This window comes from Callithrix jacchus, chromosome 9 (genome assembly GCF_049354715.1).
Source record: "Callithrix jacchus isolate 240 chromosome 9, calJac240_pri, whole genome shotgun sequence".
Classification (NCBI taxonomy): domain Eukaryota; kingdom Metazoa; phylum Chordata; class Mammalia; order Primates; family Cebidae; genus Callithrix; species Callithrix jacchus.
This window is the reverse complement of record NC_133510.1, coordinates 124,593,219-124,615,083: the sequence shown is the minus strand read 5'-3', so window position 1 is coordinate 124,615,083 and position 21,865 is coordinate 124,593,219. Positions and strand designations below refer to the sequence as shown.

General features: G+C 45.1%; 1 long non-coding RNA gene across 1 annotated transcript in view; it reads right to left on the bottom strand.

Moving 5' to 3' along the window:
- Window positions 1-6,396: 6,396 nt before the first annotated feature.
- LOC144576537 (uncharacterized) overlaps window positions 6,397-21,865 on the bottom strand; it is a 44,554-nt gene continuing 29,085 nt past the window's right edge. The window contains exons 4-5 of the long non-coding RNA XR_013522169.1: window positions 7,074-7,166; window positions 6,397-6,525 (exon numbers count right to left, since the gene is read on the bottom strand). This is a non-coding gene — a long non-coding RNA (uncharacterized LOC144576537). The remainder of the gene's footprint in view (window positions 6,526-7,073; window positions 7,167-21,865) is intronic.

Genomic DNA, 21,865 nt, shown 5'->3' with positions numbered 1-21,865 from the left:
ATCATGCTAAGTGAAAGAAGCTAGACAGAAAAAGATTACCTATTGTATGATTCCATTTATAGGAAATATCCAGAATAAGCCAATCCATAGAGATAGAAAGTAGAGTAGTATTGACTAAGGTCTCTGAAGGAGCAGGAGGGAAATGCAGTGACTGCTACTAGAGGCAGGTTTCTTCTGGGGTAATGAAAACATTCTAGGCCGGGCGTGATGGCTCATTCCTATAATCTGAGCACTTTGGGAGACCGAGACAGGAGGATCGCTTGAGCCCAAGAGTTCAAGACCAGACTGGGCAACATAAGGAGATCCCATCTCTACAAAACATAAAAATTAACTGGGTATGGTGGTGCACACCTGAAGTCCCAGCTACTCGGGTGGCTGAAGTAGGAGGATCACTTGTGCCCAGGAGGTTGAGGCTGCCTGGGTGACAAGCAAAACCCTGCTCAAAAAAGAAAAGAAAATATTCTAAAATTAGCTATGGAAATGGTTGCACAACTCTGAGTATACTAAAAACTACTGAATTGCATTATATGGTATGTAAATTATATCTGAATGAAGCTGTTAATATTGAGAAACAACACCAAAAAAACGCAGCTGGAAAATGCCACAGAAGGACAATGAAAACATCCCAGGGTAGGGAGAGGTTTAAGTATCAAGGAACATTTGAAACAGTGCAATACTTGGGAAGACTTGTCTTATTTTGTCCCCAGCACACAGATCTGTGCCTAGCATAAGCATGCTCTCAATAAATTCTGTTCATTTTTTTTTTGTTGTTGTTGTTAAGACAGTCTCATTCTGTCACCCATGCTGGAGTGCCGTGGTGCAATCTTGGCTCACTTGCAACCGTTCAGGTTCAAGTGTTTCTCCTGCCTTAGTCTCCTGAGTAGTTGGGACTATAGGCATGTGCCACCTCACCCAGCTAATTTTTGTATTTTTAGTAGAGATAGGGTTTCACCATGTTGGCAAGCTGGACTCGGACTCCTGACCTCAAGTAATCGACCCACCTTGGCCTCTCAAAGTGTTGGGATTACAGCTGTGAGCCACTGTGCCCAGCTGAATTGTGTTTCTTTTTTGAGACAGAGTCATGCTCTGTTGCCAGGCTGGAGTGTAGTGGTTGCAGCTCACTGCAACCTCTGCCTCCCGTGTTCAAGTGATTCTCATGCCTCCCAAGTAGTAGCTGGGGTTACAAGCGTGAGCCACCATGCCCAGCTAATTTTTGTGTTTTTAGTAGATAGGGTTTCACCATGTTGCCCAGGCTAGTCTCCAAGTCCTGGCCTCAAGAGATCCCCCGCCTCAGCCTCCCACAGTGTCGGGATCACAGGCGTGAGCTACCACACCCAGCCACCAATAAATGTTTGACTGAATATTTTTTTTTCTGAAAGGCAGAGAAGGAAAATGATTTTTAAAAAGAAATCATAATGGAGTAAATAGGTTACCCATGCATTTACAATGCCTAACTACTTGAAGTTGGGACTTTCCAAAGTTGAGAGATTTGTGCTTAAACATCACTCTTTTTTCAATAAAAGAGATGCATTTTGTGATCCTAGTTTTTTCTTTGTTTCAAATTTTATATAATGACACCTTTTTTTTTTTTTAAAGACACGGGGTCTTGCTATGTTGCCCAGGCTGGAGTGCAGTGGCTAATCACAGGCAAGATCCCACTACTGATCACCATGGGAGTTTTGACCTGCTCCATTTCCGACCTGGGCCAGTTCACCCCTCCTTAGGCAACCTGGTGGTCCCCCGCTCCCGGGAGGTCACCATATTGATGCCGAACCTAGTTTGGATACCCCATCGGCATAGCACACTACAGCCCAGAACCCCTGGGCTCAAGCGATCCTCCAGCCTCAGCCTCCTGAGTAGCTGGGACTACAGGCACGCCACTGCACCTGGCTTTTTTTTTTTTTATAATGACACCCTTCTTTCAATTGTGTACTAATTGTACCAATTGTGGTTCGGGAAAATTTTGTCTATCAACTTATGATCATAACAACCTAACACTTTGTATTTCAGAGACAAAAAAGTAGGATTGCCAAGACACATGGGATCATTTCTTGCAACTCAACTACTTGCTTAGGATGTAGTGAGGCTATTTTCTGAACTGTTTCTTTTTAAAGACTCAAAAAATTATTTTATTGAATTCACAGTGTGCTGAAAGGCAATTAAACAATTGCAAACCTCTCGCAATGTCAAGAAGAAGCAAAAGTTTCATTAATTAAATTTTTGAGATCTGGCATGGTAGCTTCCTCTTGTAATGCAATCCAGCACCTTGAGAGACCCAGGTCGGGGGATGGCTGGTTGTGGGCCAATCCTTCATTTGCATAGGGTGTAACCAACTGGAACCTCTAAAGGGTACGTCAGGGTGTTGTGAAATTTTCAGTGTAATAAAAACCCTAAAGAAAGTTGCAGTCGGGACTCGGGCTGCTTGCTTGAGCTGGCTCCCACTCTGTGGAGTATACTCTCACTTCAGTAAATCTGTGCTTTTGTTGCTTTGCTCTTATGTTGCTTTGTTTGTGCATTTTGTTCAATTCTTTGTTTAACATGCCAAGAACCTGGACAACTCACAGTCAAGACTTCCATTTGGTAACAACTTGAGCCCAGGAGTTCGACACCAGCCTGGGCAACATAATGAAACCCTGTCTCTACAAAAAAAATGAAAAATTAGGCCAGGCACAGTGGCTCACACCTTTAATCCCAGCACTTTGGGAGGCTGAGGCGAGTGGGTCATAAGGTCAGGAGTTCAAGACCAGCCTGGCCAAGATGGTGAAACCCTGTGTCTACTAAAAATATAGAAAATTAGCCTGGCATGGTGGCGGGCACCTGTAATCCCAGCTATGTGGGAGGCTGAGGCAGGTGAATTGCTTGAACCTGGGAGGCGAAGGTTGCAGTGAGCCAAGACCACGCCATTGTACTCCGCCCCAGAAAAAAAAAGTTAGCAAGGTGTGGTGGTGCACAACTATGGTCCCAGCTATGCAGGAGGCTGAGGCGGGAGGATCACTTGAGCCCAGGAATTTGAGGCTGCAGTGAGCTATGATTGTGCTACTGCACACCTGGCTAATAATAAGTCCAGCCATGTATGGCTCATGACTGTAACCCGAGACTTTGGGAGGCCAAGTCAGGCAGATCACTTGAACCCAGGAGTTCGAGACCAGCGTGGGCTCTACAAAAAATACAAAAAATTAACTGGGCATGGTGACAGGAGCCTGTAGTCTCAGCTATTCCAGAGACTCAGGTTAGAGGATTACCTACTCCCTGGAGGTCAAGACTGCAGTGAACCATGTTTGCACCACTGCAGTCCCACCTGAGTGACAAAGTGAGACACTGCATTTTTTTAAAAAAAAACATAATAAATAGGCCGGGTGTGGTGGCTCACACCTATAATCCCAGCACTTTGGGAGGCCGAGGTGGGTGGATCATGAGGTCAAGAGATCGAGACCATCTTGGTCAACATGGTGAAACACCGTCTCTACTAAAAATACAAAAATTAGCTGGGCATGGTGGCATGTGCCTGTAGTCCCAGCTATCGGGAGGCTGAGGTAGGAGAATTGCTTGAACCCAGGAGGCGGAGGTTGCGGTGAGCCGAGATCACGCCACTGCACTCCAGCCTGGGTAACAAGAGCCAGACTCTGTCTCAAAAAAAAAAAAAATAATAATAATAAATACATTTTTGTAAGTTACTGAATAATCTATTTCAACATCATGTGTGCTTATAAGACAATATGGTAGAAGGCTATTATTATCCTAACAATGGAATCACCCAATGATAACAGGTCATAGAAGGAAGATTATATGAGCCTATTACAAAGTTGGTTAGCAACTTGCTATATTAAACCATTTCTTATTTTGGAAAATTTTAAACATATGAAGTAAATAGAATAATACATTGAACCCCTCATGTACCCATCACCCAGTTTTAATAATTCTCTACATTCTGCCATTCATATCTCATCTCCAGCACTTGTACCACTCTACCCACTCCCTACCATCCTCTCATCTAAGTTCAACTGCTCATTAGACAAGTGCCCAACTCTGGTTGCATAGAGAGGAGCCAGATCAAAGTATTTGAGAATTGGATCTAGTTTGCTATATATATATATATATATATTTTTTTTTTTTTTGAGACAGAGTTTCGCTGTTGTTACCCAGACTGGAGTGCAATGGCACTATCTTGGCTCACCGCAACCTCCGCCTTCTGGGTTCAAGCAATTCTCCTGCCTCAGCCTCCCCAGTAGCTGGGACTACAGGCGCTCACCACCATGCACAGCTAATTTTTAGTAGAGACAGGGTTTCACCATGTTGACCAGGATGGTCTCGATCTCTTGACCTCGTGATCCACCTGCCTCAGCCTTCCAAAGTGCTGGGTTTATAGGCGTGAGCCACCGCACCCGGCCAAGTTTGCTATATTTTTATTTGTCCTTGGTCACTTTCACAAATATAACTATTTTACCTACTCAAGGTAATCTATGTTCTTTGTAGTCGTTGCATAAGTTTCATAATTTAAAAGATCGAAGGGACTCTCTAGCCATCCCTGCTTAACCTGAGTTTGCAGATGCCAAAGTTATAGATAGGTCATAAAATGGACTCAGTGACGGAAATGACAAAGTATCTCTTCATCTGAATGCTTAAGCCAGCTCCCTTCTGAATCCGGACTGTCTGATTAACTTCCACTACAGTAAAAATGGTTTCAACAATACTTAGTGCACTCTAGAGAAACATCTCTGCAGCTGGAGAACAGATGGCTCCCTACAATCATTTTGTTTTGGACTCATACAATCTTTTTGGAATTCTGCCAGTGAATTACGCTGTCACCTTGTACATGTAATCTTCTTCTGCCTTACAGTTCTCCTTCTGTAAAGTGGAGAAAATGATTATGAACCCAGAGCTTATGTCTTCAACTTTGCCAAATAGCTGAATAATCCTGAAAGTGAAACAAACAGAACTTTAAAGTGGTTTCCAGCCCAGTTGTGGTGGCTCATGCCCATAATCCAAACACTGTGCAAGGCCAAGGCGGGCAGATCGCTGCAGGTCAGGAGTGTCAGATCAGCCTGGCCAACACGATGAAAACCTACCCCTACTAAAGACATAAAAATCAGCTGAGTGTGGTGGCACGAGCCTGTAATCCCAGCTACTTGGGAGGTTGAGGCGTGAGACTCACTTGAATCTAGGAGGTGGAAGTTGCAGTGAGCTGAGATGTTCAACTGCACACCAGCCTGGGCGACAGAGACTCTGTCCAAAAAAAAAAGACCGGGCGCCGTGGCTTATGCCAGCACTTTGGGAGGCTGAGGAGATCAGGAGTTCGAGAGCAGCCTGGCCAATATGGTGAAACCCCATCTCTACTAAAAATACAAAAAAATTAGCCAGTTGTGGTGGCACGTCTCTGTAATCCCAGCTACTCGGGAGGCTGAGGCAGGAGAATTGCTTGAACCCAGGAGGAGGAGGTTGGCAGTGGGCAGAGATCGCGCCACTGCGCTCCAGCCTGGGCGACAGAGCATGATTCAGTCTATAAAAATGTTAATAATAAAATAAATAAATAGGCCAGGCATGGTGGCTCATGCCTGTAACCCCAGCACTTTGGGAGGTCAGGGTGGGTAGACCACAAGGTCAGGAGTTTAAGACCAGCCTTGCCAACGTGGTGAAGCCTTGTCTCCACCAAAAGTACAAAAATTAGCCCTGTGTGGCGGCAGTTACCTGTAATCCCAGCTACTCAGGAGACTGAGTCAGAAGAATTGCTTGAACCTAGGAGGGAGTGAGGTTGCAGTGAGCCAGAGGGAGGTTGCAGTGAGCCAAGATAGCACCACTGCACTCCAGCCTGGGTGACAAAGGAAGACTCTGTCTCAAAAATATAAATACAAGCCGGGTGCGGTGGCTCACACCTGTAATCCCAGCACTTTGGGAGGCCGAGGCGGGTGGATCACGAGGTCAAGGGATCGAGACCATCCTGGTCAACATGGTGAAACCCCATCTCTAGTAAAAATACAAAAAATTAGTTGGGCACCGTGGCGCGTGCCTGTAGTCCCAGCTACTCGGGAGGCTGAGGGAGGGGAATTGCCTGAACCCAGGAGGCGGAGGTTGCGTTGAGCCGAGATTGCACCATTGCACTCCAGCCTGAGTAACAAGAGCGAAACTCCGTCTCAAATAAATAAATAGATAGATAGATAGATAGATAGATAGATAGATAAAGTGGCTTCCAGAGAGTAAGACAAATAACACAGGGCCAATTGATACTTCTCTGAAGTTGGAGCACTTTACAGACTTTTTCTCCCATAACCCTCCTTGGTAAGCAGAAAGTGGAAAGGGTTTTCTTCTTTTCATGGCTTGGGAAATTAAGCTTTCTTGCCTGAGGCTGAGTGAGGGAGTGATGAAAGAAGAGCTGCCAGCTCTCCTATCCCCAGTCCAGCATAATGCTCACCGGTATCACATTCTTCCAACAAAAAGACAGACCTTCCAAAACAAGTTCATTCTTCTATAGTAAGTCTGCATTTACGTACATCTTAGTCCACTGGTGTCGCTATAAAGGAACAATTGAAACTGGGTAATGGAAAAAGAAAAGAAGTTTATTTGCAGGGCTGGGGGTGGTGGCTGATGCCACTTTGAGAGGCTCAAATGGGAGGATCACTTGAGCCCAGGTATTATAGACCAGCCTGGGCAACACAGCAAGATCAGGTCTGTGAAATCTACCACTGAGTAGGGTTTTTTTTTTTTTGAGATGGAGTCTCGCTCTGTAGCCCAGGCTGGAGTGCAGTGGTGCAATCTCAGCTCACTGCAACCTCTGCCTCCTGGGTCCCAGTTCAAGCAATTCTCCTACTTCAGCGTCTCAAGTAGCTGGGATTATAGGCATGAGCAACCATGCCCAGCAAATTTTTGGATTTTTTAGTAAAGGTGGGGTTTCACCATGTTGACCAGTCTGGTCTTGAACTCCTGACTTCATGATCTGCCCACCTCGGCCTCCCAAAGGGCTGGGATTACAGGTGTGAGCCACCATGCCCAGCCGCGTAGATTTTATTACCTATCTACAACTTTGGCATTTGCAAACTCCAGTTAAACAGGCGTGGTTAGCTGAGCGTGACGGTGCATACCTGTGGTTCTCGCTGCTTGGGAGGCTGAGGCCAGAGGCTCACTTAAGCTCAGGAACTGAAGTCCAGTCTGGACAACAGAGAGAGATCCTGCATCTAAAATATAAAAAATAAATAAAATTTAAAACATAGCCAGGTCCCAATTTCTTTAATATATATCATAGTATGGTTTAGCTTGAACAGAGTCTCACTAAAATCTAGAGATTCTGAACTTAATAATGAGTCTTAGCCAGGCACAGTGGCTTACGCCTGTAATCCCTGTACTTTTCGAGGCTGAGGCGGGCAGATCACCTGAGGTCAGGAGTTCAAGACCAGCCTGACCAACATGGTGAAATCCTGTCTTCAATAAAAATACAAAAAATTAGCCGGGCGTCAAGGCAGGTGCCTGTAATCCCAGCTACTCTGGAGACTGAGGCAGGAGAATTGCTTGAATCTGGGAGGCAGAGGTTTCAGTAAGCAGAGGTCTTGTCACTGCACTCCAGCCTGGGTGGCAGAGCAAGACCCTGTCTCAAAAAAAAAAAAAAAAAAAAGTTGCTTCAGCATATAAAGTTTGAGCTAGAAGGGTCCTTCAAAGTCACCTTATGTACTTTCTCAATTTACAGTTGAAAAAGCTGTCTCCCAAAAGAGTCAGATGTGCTCGGGATCACACATCTAGCTACAGGCAAAGATAGGACCGGAAGCCAAGCCTGACCTCTTAAGCTTTTTGCTGGCAACTTTGGAAACAATCCAACCATTCTTTGCTCTACATTCAAAGACAACCCAGGCTTCAAAGACCGAAACTATCTGATGACTGCTTGACAAGGATGTTGGGAATTTATCTGGACAAATCTTATACTCCAAACTACAGTAAATTCTAAACCAGAAAAAGATTTAAACGTATATATATTTTTTTAGAAAACTAAGAGAAAGCATATCATGTATATTGCAGATATAACATAAAATAGGTTTCGGATTTCTTTTCTTCTTAAAAAATTTTTTGGCTGGGCGCGGTGGCTCATGCCTGTAATCCCAGCACTTTGGGAGGACATGTCGGGCGGATCATCTGAGGTTGGGAGTTCAATATCAGTCTGACCAACATGGAGAAACCCCATCTCTACTGAAAATACAAAATTAGCTGAGCATGGTAGCGCATGCCTGTAATCCCAGCTACTCAAGAGGCTGAGTCAGGAGAATCTTTTGGGCCCAGGAGGCAGAGGTTGTGGTGAGCCAAGATCACGCCATTGCACTCCAGCCTGGGCAACAAGAGCAAAACTCCATCTCAAGAAAAAAAAATTCTGAGTCAGGTTCTTGCTCTGTTGCCAGGCTGGAATGCAGTGGCACCATCGTGACTCACTGCAGCCTTGACCTCCTGGGCTTAAGCAGTCCTTCTGCCTAAGGAGCTGGGATTGCAGATGTGCACTATCACATCCAGCTAATTTACTATTATTTTTTGTAGAGATGGGTCTCCCTGTGTTGCCCAGGATGGTCTTGAACTCCTGGGCTCAAGCAGTCCTCCTGCCTCAGCTTCCTAACGTGTTGCGATTAGAGGCACGAGCCACAGCGCCAGGCCACCCACTCTACTCTCTTGGTTTTCCTCTGTCTCTCTGAGCAATTCCTTCTCCATCTCTCCTGCCCCCTTCAGGTTTTGGTGTTCATACAAGGACTGCAGGTCTTTCTACTTCTCACTCAACAGAGTGTCCTGGATGACCTCACCCTGTAACTCCACATACTGTAACCATTCTTAGGAATTCCATGTCTAGGTCTGCATGTGGGTCTCCTGAGCCTCTGCCCATCCTTCTCTTCCCTGCCTATCAGATCTGTCAGCTCACTACCCACTTGCTTCCCAGCCCTGCCCCTCCCCCTGGGTTCCCTGCCTTGCTCTGTGGCACCATTCGAGAGAACTGCAAGTCATCCTTGACTTTGTCTTCCAGCAGCTCTAGCTCCTGTGTACCACTCACATCCAACCACTTTTCTGTACCCTGGGCCCAGGGCCCTTACTTCAGGGAAGCTGAAGTGGGCCTCAGCTCCACTTGCTTCATTGCAGCTGCAGGAGCTTGAGCTCCCATCTGCACCCCGACCCTCTTAATCATCCCCACTCCCTCTATCCTGAGGACAAACAGCCTCTTTACACCATAAGTATGATTTTGTCTTTTCCCATTTAAATTCCTTTGGGACAGTGGGCGAGGCGGCTCATGCCTGTAATCCCAGCACGTTGGGAGGCCGAGGCGGGCCAGGAGTTCAAGACCAGCCTGGCCAACATGGGGAAACTCCGTCTCTATTTAAAATATAAAATATAAAAATTAGCCAGGTGTGGTGATGCAAGCCTGTAATCCCAGCTACTCTGGAGGCTAAGGTGGGAGAATCGCTTGAATCTGGAGGCAGAGGTTACAGTGAGCTGAGATCCAACTGGGCAACAGAGCAAGACTGTGTCTCAAAAAAAAAAAAACAACAAATTTCCTGTAGGGTTTCCCAACAGCCTCATGATAAAATCCATAATAGTGTTACAGAGTTCTTTAAACTTCCCTGCTCATCCCTCCAGTTCTACTTCCCACCAACCTCATCTCACAACCTCCACTGTAATCATCTGAACCGCTTGCACCGTCCCAGTGGGTCATACTCTCTCCTCCCTCTGGGCCTTTGTACAGGCAAGTTGTCTTGAGATGTAAATTCTCCATCTCTTGCAAGTTCAGAGGAAAGTCTTCATTGGCTTCCTCGACTGGCTATCTCTAGCTACCAGCTCTGTACACTTTCTCGAGGAGCTGTATTCTGAACCCCTAAAGTTGTCAGGCACACTGACACACGTGCATATCATGCCCAATACTCACTGTCATACTGAATTATAATCGCTATTTTGCTACTTTGGGTTTTTTTAAATTGAAGTGTAATTAAGGGATAATAAAATGCATAGATCTTAAGCGTTCAGTTCAGTGAGTTTTTTTGTTTTTGTTTTGAAACAGAGTCTCCCTGTCACCCAGCCTGAAGTTCAGTGGCATGATCTCAACTCACTGCAACCTCCACCTCCCAGGTTCAAGCGATTCTCCTGCCTCGGCCTCCTGAGTAGCTGGGATTACAGGTGTGCGCCACTACATCTGACTAATTTTTTTTCTTTGTATTTTTAGGAGAGTCAGGGTTTCACCATTTTGGTCAGGCTGGTCTCAGCTTCAGGTGATCCACCCGCCTTGGCCTTCCTGGGATTACAGGCATGACCACTGCACCTGGCCCCTTCAGTGAGTTTTGATGACCAAATACATTCATGTACTCATCCAGAACAAAATAACATTTCTGGGGCCGGGCGCGGTGGCTCACGCCTGTAATCCCAGCACTTTGGGAGGCCGAAGCGGGTGGATCACGAGGTCAAGAGATCGAGACCATCCTGGTCAACATGGTGAAACCCCGTCTCTACTAAAAATACAAAAAAATTAGCTGGGCACGGTGGCGCATGCCTGTAATCCCAGCTACTCAGGAGGCTGAGGCAGGAGAATTGCCTGAACCCAGGAGGCGGAGGTTGCGGTGAGCCGAGATCGCGCCATTGCACTCCAGCCTGGGTAACAAGAGCGAAACTCCGCCTCAAAAAAAGAACATTTCTGTGATCCCAGAAATGGTGCGTGTGTGTGTCTGTATGTTCCTCTCTAGTCAGCACCTCCTCACAACCATAACGGCAGCCCACAGTGTGACTGGTCACCTGTCTGGATAGAGTGTACACTCCATGAGGGCAGTTACCATGTCTACCTTCTTTTTGTTGCCCAAGCTGGAGTACAGTGGCATGAACATGGCTCACCACAGCCTCAACTTCCTAGGCTCAAGCAATCCTCCTGCCTCAGCCTCCTGAGTAGCAGGGACCATAGGCACATGCCACCACACCCAGCTAACTATTGAAAAAGGTTTTGTAGAGATACGTTCTCCCTATGTAGCCCAAGCTCATCTCAAACCCTTTGGCTCAAGGGTTCCTCCCACCTTAGCTTCCCAAAGTGCTGGGACTACAGGTGTGAGACACCACACCTGGCCTCCATTTTCTTTATACATTTCAAAACAGCACATAATAGACAACTTAAGAAATATGAATGAAGGCATGGAATATTGAAAGAACGGATAGAAAACTGCTGTGACGGCCAGATGAGGTGGCTAACACCTGTATTCCCAGCACTTTGGGAGGCTGAGGCAGGTGGATCACTTGAGGTCAGGAGTTTGAGACCAGCCTGACCAACATGGAGAAACCCCATCTCTACTAAAAATACAAAATTAGCTGGGTGTGGTGGTGCACACCTGTAATCCCAGCTACTTGGGAGGCTGAGGCAGGAGAAAATCTTGAACCTGGGAGGCAGAGGTTGCAGTGAGTTGAGATTGTGCCATTGCACTCCAGCCTGGGCAACGAGAGTGAAACTCCATCTCAAGAAAAAAAAAACTGCAGGGATGACATTAATTTGTTAAGATATTTTAAGAATTAACATCACTGACTATAATAAAAATAGCTAAGGAACAAAATATAGAAGTATCCTTGAGCCTCTGTTCACCCCTGTGCTTGTAGTAAGAGCCTTCTGCAGAAGTTAAAATTCAAGGGTTAGGCATTCCATCCCCAATGACAGTGAACAGAAGTCAAAATAAACCTTTTTGGAGTCCACAAAATTTGAATTTCACACTGAAGTGAGTCAATTTTAAAACATGTTTACTTCAAGTCAAGTGTCTGAGTACTGTATGTGTAATAATATCATCTCAAACAGCTACAGAAATGTGAAAATATGACATTTCAGACATTCACCAAGACACATTGCTGATAGGTTGCAGTTATCATATTTAGCATGAGCTTCAGGTATTAAAAGCAGGCTGTCTGTGGTGGTTCACACCTGTAATCCCAGCACTTTGGGATGCCAAGGTGGGCAAATTACTTCTGGTCAGGAGTTCGAGACCAGCCTGACCAACATGGCGAAACCCTGTCTATACTAAAAATACAAAAATTAGCCAGGCATGGTGATATGTACCTATAATCTCAACTACTTGGGAGGCCAAGGCAAAAGAATCGCTTAAACCTGGGGAGGCAGAGGCTGCAGTGAGCTGAGATTGTACTTAAGTACAATCTTTAAGTTGACTTAATCTCCTTTTTTTTTTTTTTTTGAGACAGAATGGGACTCTGCCTCAAAAAGAAGAGGAGATTAAGTCAACTCTCCCCGTCCTTTTGAGAAGTGCTGGCAGTATCAAGAAGAGGATAAATAAATTAAAAAAAGATAATAAATGGGACTAAGCCTCACTTCATAATTAATACATTTATTAAAACCTTGGCCAGGCGCAGTGGCTCAAGCCTGTAATCCCAGCACTTCAGAAGGCCGAGGCGGGTGGATTACGAGGTCAAGAGATCGAAACCATCCTGGTCAACATGGTGAAACCCCGTCTCTACTAAAAATACAAAAAATTGGCTGGGCATGGTGGCACGTGCCTGTAGTCCCAGCTGCTTGGGATGCTGAGGCAGGAGAATTGCCTGAACCCAGGAGGTGGAGGTTGCGGTGAGCCGAGATCACACCATTGCACTCCAGCCTGGGTAACAAGCAAAACTCCGTCTCAAAAAAAATACAAAAAAACAAAAAAAACACCTTAATTAGGTGTGGTGCTATGCCAGACTAAATGATTCACACGAGAATTAGCTAAACCTTGCCTCTCTCCTCTAACAGTTTACAATCCAAGGCAGACAGGGTGACGCTCTTGCACATTTACAGCCAAATTAGACAGATACAATGAAATAAAACATTGTCAGCTGATAAATGAACAAAACAGACATTCAGAGATGGAGATACTCAGATGGTTGCCTTGAAAATTCCAATTTCAAGCTATGCGGGACAAAAAGTATAGTACTCTTATCCATCACAATGTTCATTTACAATCATATACGAATATACATGTGCCTAATAATTGTTCCCAAAAAGGTCAACCTTTTGTCCATCCTCATTCTGAAACCCTTACACCTTCTAGGGTCACAACACTTGTAGTAATTTCTTCTTTTTTTTTTTTCTTTTTGAGATAGGGTCTTGCTCTGTCACCCAAACTAGAGTGCGGTGGCATGACCATGGCTTCCTGCAGCATTCATCTTCCTGGCTCAAGTGATCCTCTTGCCTCAGCCTCCCGAGTAGCTGTGACTACAGGCACGCACTACCATGCCTGGCCAATTTTGATTTTTGTTTTTGTTTTTTGTAGAGACAAGGTCTTTTTTTTTTTTTTTTTTTTTCCCCTGTCGCCCAGGCTGGAGTGCAATGGCATGATCTTGGCTCACTGCAACCTCCGCCTCTTGGGTTCAAGAGATTCTCCTGCCTCCTGAGTAGCTGGGATTACAGGAGCATGCCACCATGCCCAGCTAATTTCTTTTTTTTTTTTTTACATTTTTAGTAGAGACAGGGTTTCACCATGTTGGTCAGGCTGGTCTCAAACTCCTGACCTCGTGATCTGCCTGCCTCAGCCTCCCAAAGTGCTGGGATTATAGGCGTGAGCCACTGCACCCAGTTAGAGACAAGGCTTGCTATGCTGCCCAGGCTGGTCTCAGACTCTTGGCCTCAAGCAATCCTCCTGCCTTGGCCTCCCAAAATGGTGGGATTACAGGCATGAGCCACCACGTCTTGCTCTTTGTAGTAATTTTGTAATAAATCATAATTTCAAATGGTATTCTCAAACAAACATCTGACTATGTCTTTGCTAAAATATTAATAAAATAGCCTTTTCTTTTCAACACTGCTGGCAAGATTTCCAAAACAGCTCTTTTGATCTTGCATTGAAAATTTTTTTGTTTCAACTGACTCAGTTCTATTTAATTCTTATCTCCCCTACTGCAAGTTAACTTTTTTTTTCTTTTTTTGAGATAGAGTTTCACTCTTGTTGCCCAGGCTGGAGTACAATAACGAGATCTCAGCTCACTGCAACCTCCGCCTCCCGGGTTCAAGTGATCCTCCTGCTCCAGCCTCTTGAGTAGCTGGAACCACCAGTGGGTGCCATCATGCCTGGCTAATTTCTTTAGTAGAGTTGGGGTTTCACCATATTGGCCAGCCTGGTCTCAGAACTCCTGACCTCAGATGATCCACCCTCCTGGGCCTCCCAAAGTGCTGGGATTACAGGGATGAGCTGCCACACCTGCCCAAGTTAATTCTTTAGAATGGCTCCTTTAATTTGAATGGCTAATTATTACATCGTTGGACATTTGAAAAAAATATTTTGGGCCAGGCACAGTGGCTCAGCAATATACACACAGGTGCGTACACTGACGTGACATCCAGAGAAAAGTTCTTGGCATTTGCTCTCGATATGTTTATATCTGGGTATGAACCGATAGTCCTGAAGCTGAAAGTGGAAGTTACAGTAGATTCAGACCCATGTTTCAAGTCACTCTGATCATCACTTTTCTTTTTGAGACAGGGTCTCGTTCTGTTGCCCAGGCTGGAGTGCAATGACACAATCACAGCTCACTATAGCCTCCACCCCTGGGCTCAAGCAATCCTCCTGCCTCAGCCTCCCAAGTAGCTGGAACCACCAGTGGGTGCCACCATGCCCAGCTAACTTTTGTATTTTTTGTCGAGATGGGGTTTTTGCCTTCTTGCCCAAAGTGATCTTGAACTCCTGGGCTCAGGCAATTCTCCCACGTCAGCTTCCCAAAATGCTGGGATTACAGGCGTGAGCTACTGCACCCAGACTGAAAATTATCTTTAAAATGATCTCAGTTGCCTGGCTGAGTAATGTATAGTTACTAGAATAGGCACAACAGAGGTGCCATAAAAAATGTTAGTAGATGAATGATGTAATCCAAATTTCGTATATATTTTTTTCCTGTAAATGAGTGACCCATCACTGAAATTTCCCGTTTGTGATAGATAAGGGGGTGGGGGAGAAATGTCCAGATCTGTTATAATCCCTAGCTTTCTAAAATTTTTCTAAAACACTGCTCTCCAAATATTATGTCTAAGAATAGAAATATCCTGAAGAGCTGACCTGATACAAGTATTTTTTAGCTGTTTGATAATGCTATTCACCTCGACTCCCAGTAGAAGAGAGGGTACCAAAGATTAGGATGCCTTTCCAAAAATATCGAAGCCTTTATCCCAAAGCAGTGCGCATTACCTTGAGCAGAGTTATCTTGCTTGGAGAGTTGACTATAAAGCTGGCTCTAAGGACTGAAATCTTAATTTTCTTTCTTTTATTTTTTTTTCAATTACAAAAGGAAAATGCATCATTGTGAGAAATATGGAAATGTGTACAAAAGAAAATTAAAATTATAATTCCACTACCTAAAGATAACCAGTACTAGAATTTTGATGCGTATCTAACAATTACAATAGCCAAACTTAATATTTACTGAGTCTTCTAATTTTTTAAAAAATGGTGGCCGGGCAAGGTGGCTCACCAGGAGGCCAAGGCAGGAGGACCACCTGAGGTCAGGAGTTTGAGACCAGCCTGGCCAACATGGTGAAACCCCCTCACTTCTAAAATACAAAAATTAGCCAGATGTGGTGGTATGAGCCTATTATCCCAGCTACTCCGGAGGCTGAGGCCAGTGAATCGCTTGAGCCTGCCTGGGAGGTAGAGGTTGTAGTGAACTGAGATCACACCACTGTACTCAAGCCTGGGAGACAGAGCTAGACTCTATATCGAAAAAAAAAAAAGCGGCCGGGCGCAGTGGCTCAAGCCTGTAATCCCAGCACTTTGGGAGGCCGAGGCAGGTGGATCACGAGGTCAAGAGATCGAGACCATCCTGGTCAACATGGTGAAACCCAATCTCTACTAAAAATACAAAAAATTAGCTGGGCATGGTGGTGCGTGCCTGTAATCCCAGCTACTCAGGAGGCTGAGTCAGGAGAATTGCCTGAACCCAGGAGGCGGAGGTTGCGGTGAGCCGAGATTGTGCCATTGCACTCCAGCCTGGGTAACGAGAGAGAAACTCCGTCAAAAAAAAAAAAAAAAAAAAGCTAAGCACTATGCATTAGAACACAGATGTTTGCAGGCTGGGTGCGGTGACTCACACCTGAAATCCCAGCACTTTGGGAGGCCAAGGCGGGTGGGTCACCCGAGGTGAGGAGTTTGAGTCCAGCCTGGCCAACATATTGAAACCCCGTCTCTACTAAAAATACAAAAGTTAGCCTGGCATGGTGGTGGGCACCTGTAATCGCAGCTACTCTGGAGGCAGAGGCGGAAGAATCGCTTGAACCTGGGAGGCAGAGGTTGCAGTGAACCTAGATTGCGCCACTGCACTCCAGCCTAGGCAACAGAAGGAACTCCATCTCAAAAAAAAGGTCGGGTGCGGTGGCTCATGCCTGTAGTCTCAGCACTTTGGGAAGCCAAGGCAGGTGGATCACGAGGTCGGGAGTTCAAGACCAGCGTGACCAACATGATGAAATCCCGTCTCTACTAATAATACAAAAATTAGCCGGGCATGGTGGCGGACGCTTGTAGTCCCAGCTACTCCAGAGCCTGAGGCAGGAGAATGGCTTGAACCCAGGAGGTAGAGGTTGTAGTGAGCCGAGATTGCACCATTGCACTCAAGCCTGGGCAACAAGAGCAAAATTCCATCTCAAAAAAAGAATAAAAATAAAAAAGAAAGAAAAAGAAAAAGGAGGCTGGGCGCAGTGGCTCATGCCTGTAATCCCAGCACTTTGGGAGGCCGAGGTGGGGGATCACAAGATCAGGAGATCAAGACCATTCTGGCCAACATGGTGAAAGCCAGTCTCTACTAAAAATACAAAAAATTAGCTGGACATGGTGGTGCGTGCCTGTGGTCCCAGCTACTTGGGAGGCTGAGGCAGAAGAATTGCTTGAACCTGAGAGGTAGAGGTTGCAGTGAGTCAAGATTGTACCACTGTACTCCAGCCTGGGCGACAGAGCAAGACTCCATCAGAGAGAGAGAGAGAGAGAGAGAGAGAGAGAGAGAGAGAGAGAGAGAGAGAGAGAGAGAGAGAGAGAGAGGAGGCCGGGCGCAGTGGTTCACACCTGTAATCCCAGCACTTTGGGAGGCTGAGGTGGGCTATTACCTGAGGTTGGGAGTTCGAGACTAGCATGACCAACATGGAGAAACCTCATCTCTGTTAAGAATACAAAATTAGCTGGGCATGGTGGTACATGCCTGTAATCCCAGCTACTCGAGAGGCTGAGACAGGAAAACCTCTGAACCTGGGAAGCAAAGGTTGCGGTGAGCCGAGATTGTACCACTGCTCTCCAGCCTAGGCAACAAGAGTGAAACTCTGTCTCAAAAAGAAAAAAAAATAGTACCTCACTCTATCACCTAGGCTGCAGTGCTGTGGCACAATTATAGCTCACTGCAGCCTCAAACTCCTGGGTTCAAGCAATACTCCCACCTCAGCCTCCTGAGTAGCTGGGTCTACAGGTGCATGCCAATACACGTGGCTAATAAAAAAAAAGTTTGTTTTTTGAGACAGAGTACCATTCTGTTGCGCAGGCTTGAGTACAGTGGTGCCATCTCGGCTCACTGCAACTTCCACCTCCTGCGTTCAATCGATTCTCATGCCTCAGCCTCCCCAGTAGCTGGGATTACAGGTGCCGGCCACCACGCCCAGCTAATTTTTGTATTTTAGTAGAGACAGAGTTTCATCATGTTGGCCTGGTCTCAAGTGATTCACCCGCCTCAGCCTCCCAAAGTGCTGGGATTACAGGTGTTAGCCACTGTGCCTGGCCAAAAATTTTTTTTTGTAGAGGTAGAGTCTCACAATGTTGTCCAGGCTGGTCTTGAACTTCTGACCTCAAGAGACCCTCCTGCCTCAGCCTCCCAAAGTGTTGGGATTTCAGCTATGAACCACCACACCTGGCTTATTGAATCTAAATAATGACATTTTCCTTATTTTGATTGGCATTTCTTTTATTTTTGGTAGTTACACATTTTTTTCTTTTTCTTTTTCTCCCATCTTTATTGAAGTGTAATTGACAAATTAAAAACTATATATTCAAGGTGTACAATATGATGTTTTGATGTATTTATACACTGTAAAATGATCACCACAATCAGGCTAATTAACATATATGTCACCTCATATAATAACCATTTTTTGGTGGCAAGAACACTTAAGCTTTACTCTGTTAGAAAATTTCAAGTAAGGCTAGGTGCGGTGGCTCACGCCTATAATCCCAGCACTTTGGGAGGCCGACACGGGTGGATCACAAGGTCAAGAGATCAAGACCATCCTGGTCAACATGGTGAAACCCCGTCTCTACTAAAAATACAAAAATTAGCTGGGCATGGTGGTGTGCGCCTGTAGTCCCAGCTACTCGGGAGGCTGAGGCAGGAGAATTGCCTGAACCCAGGAGGCGGAGGTTGTGGTGAGCCGAGATCGCGCCATTGCACTCCAGCAACTGGGTAAAAAGAGCGAAACTCCGTCTCAAAAAAAAAAAAAAAAAGAAAAGAAAAGAAAATTTCAAGTATACAATACATTATTATTAATTAGTTACCGTATGCTGTATTTTTAATCTCTAGAATTTATTCATCTTATAATTGAAACTTTCCTTTGACCAAAATTCTCCCATTTCTCCCTCCCTATGGCTCTTGTCAACCAACCATCTACTTTTGTTTCTGAGTTTGACTTCTTTAGATACCACACATAATGAGATCATGCAGTGTTTATCTTGAGTTGAACTTTTTTTCTATCAAGCCAAAGGTTTTAGTGTCTGTACGTATTTTAGAAGCAAATGAGACTTGTAATGGATAAATAGGTCTTCGGCATTGACTGGTTTTGAACTAACTTTTGAACATGAAAAGGTAGTTCCTGGCCAGGCACTGTGGCTCACGCCTGTAACCCGAGCACTTGAGAGGCTAAGGCAGGCAAAACACTTGAGGTCAGGAGATCAAGACCAACCTGGCCAACATGGTGAAACTCTGTCTTTACTAAAAATACAAAAATTAGCTGGGTTGGCCGGGCGTGGTGGCTCACGCCTGTAATCCAAGCACTTTGGAGGCCAAGGCGGGTGGATCACCTGAGGTCGGGAGTTCAAGACCAGCCTGACCAACATGGTGAAACCTCGTCTTAAAAAAAAAAAAAAAAATTAGCTGGTTGTAGTGGCACCTGCTTATAATCCCAGCTATTTGGGAGGCTGAGGCAGGAGAATCGCTTGAACCTGCGAGGAGGAGACTGAGATGAGCCAAGATCACGCCACTGCCCTCCAGCTGGGTGACAGAGCAAGACTCTGTCTCAAAAAAAAAAAAAAAAAAAAGAATAAAAGAAAAGAAAAAGAAAAAGTAGTTCGTAAAACGGTCAAATCTTAAATAAATGTAGATTTCTTAGGAATTGTTTTCTTTTCCGCCTTCTCTCTCTTTCTCGCTTTTTTTTTAACCATTTGATGACTCTATCAGATCCAGTTCTTGATATACAGAATTCTTCTATCCTACTAATATAATATACTTTACCCAGAAAACAGTTAATCTCTACAAACCAGCTCAGGGCTGGGCCATGCTGGATTCCAAGGGCAGTGGGAAAAGTTTAAAGAATTAGCAATTCTAGGCTGGTTGCAGTGGTTCACACCTATAATCCCAGCACTTTGGGAGGGCAGATCACTTGATGTCAGTAGTTCAAGACCAGCCTGCCCAACATGGTGAAACTCGATCTCTACTGAAAATGCAAAAAGAAAAATCTAGCCAGATGTGTTGGTATGCGCCTGTAATCCCAGCTACTTGGGAGACTGAGGCAGGAGAATCACTTGAACCTGGGAGGCAGATGTTATAGTGAGCAGAGATCACACCACAGCACTCCAGCCTGGGTGACAGAGTAAGACTCTGTTTCTTTTTCTTTTCTTTTCTTTTTCTTTGAGACAGAGTCTAGCTCTGTCACCCAGTCTGGAGGACAGTGCACAATCTCGGCTTACTGCAACCTCTGCTTCCTGGGTTTTAAGCAATTCTCTTGCCTCAGCCTCCCCTCTAGCTGGGATTATAGGTGTGCACCACCATGCCTGGGTAATTTTTGTATTTTTAGTAGAGTCAAGGTTTCACCATGTTAGCCAGACTGGTCTTGAACTTCTGACCTCAAGTAATCCACCTGCCTTGACCTCCCAAAGAGCTGGGATTACAGGTATGATCAACAATGTTTGGTCGAGACTCTGTTTCAAAAAAAAAACAAACAAACCCAGAATTAGCAGTAAGTATATATTCAAAAGAACTGAAGTATATACTAAGTATATGCTCAAAAAAACTGAAATAGATACCAAAACAAACACTTATACATGAATGTTCATAGCAGTGCTATAAACAAAAATCAAAAGACAGATATAACCCAAATGTCCATCAACTGATGAATGGATTAAAACATTGTGGTATATATACACAACAGAATATCATTCAGCCATAAGAAGGAATGAACGAAGTACTGATACATGTTACAATATGAATGAATCTGGGCCGGGCACGGTGGCTCAAGCCTGTAATCCCAGCACTTTGGGAGGCCGAGGCAGGTGGATCACGAGGTCAAGAGATCGAGACCATCCTGGTCAATATGGTGAAACCCTGTCTGTACTAAAAATACAAAAAATTAGCTGGGCATGGTGGCGCGTGCCTGTAATCCCAGCTACTCAGGAGGCTGAGGCAGGAGAATTTCCTGAACCCAGGAGGCGGAGGTTGCGTTAAGCCAAGATCACGCCATTGCACTCCAGCCTGGGTAACAAGAGCGAAACTCCATCTCAAAACAAAACAAAACAAAACAAAAAACAATATGAATGAATCTGGAAAACACTGTACTAAGTCAAAGAAGCCAGACACAAAAAGTCACTTATTGTATCGCGCCCCCCGCCACTCCTTGTTTGTTTCTTCTGCCTCAGCCTCCTGAGTAGCTGGGATTACAGGCATGCACCACCACACCTGGCTACATTTTTTGTTTGTTTGTTTGTTTGTTTGTTTGTTTGTTTTTGTATTTTTAGTAGAGACAGGGTTTTGCCATGTCGGCCATCTGGTCTAACTCCTGACCTCAGGTGATCTGCCCACCTCGGCCTCCCAAAGTGCTGAGATTACAGGCTTGAGCTACCATGCCTGGCCGAATTATTCACTTTAAAATGGTTAACTTGAGGTCATACGAATTTCATCTCAATTTTTTTCTTTCTTCTTTTCTTTACTCTTCTGTTCCATTAGTTTCCCTTGGTGTCATCTCAATTTTTAACAAGCTAAACAAAACAAAGAATTAGCCTTTCCACTGGTTCATGCCTGTAATCCCAGCACTTCTGGAGGCTGAGGCAGGAGAATTGCTTGAGCCCAGGAATTTGAGACCAGCTTGGGCAACATAGCAAGACCCTGTCTCTACAAAAAATTAAAAAATTAGCCAGGCATGGTGGTGTGTGCCTGTGGTCCCAGCTACTCAGAAGGCTGAGGTGGAGGGGGTGGCTGAGCCCGCACGGTGAAGGCTACAGTGGTGACTGCCCCATTGCACTCCAGCCTGCATGACAGAGTATGACCCTGTCTAAAAAAAAAAATGGTCTTTTTAAAACTTTTGATTTTGTGAAAAGTTTGAGAAATTCTTTTTTTTTTTTTTTTAGATACATTATTGCTCTGTCACCCGGGCTGGAGTGCAGTGGCATAATCTTGGCTCCCTGCAGCCTCTGCCTCCCGGGTTCAAGTGATTCTTCTGCTTCAGCCTCCTGAGTGGCTGGGAATACAGGCATGTACCACCACATCTGGCTAATTTTTATATTTTTAGTAGAGATGGGGTTTCACCATCTTAGCCAGGCTGGTCGTGAACTCCTCACCTCGTGATCCACATGCTTTGGCCTCCAAAAGTGCTGGGATTACAGGCATGAGCCACTGCCCCTGGTCGATAAACTCATCAATATAGTGGAGCCATAGATATAACATTCAAAGTACTTTTTCCCTAGCA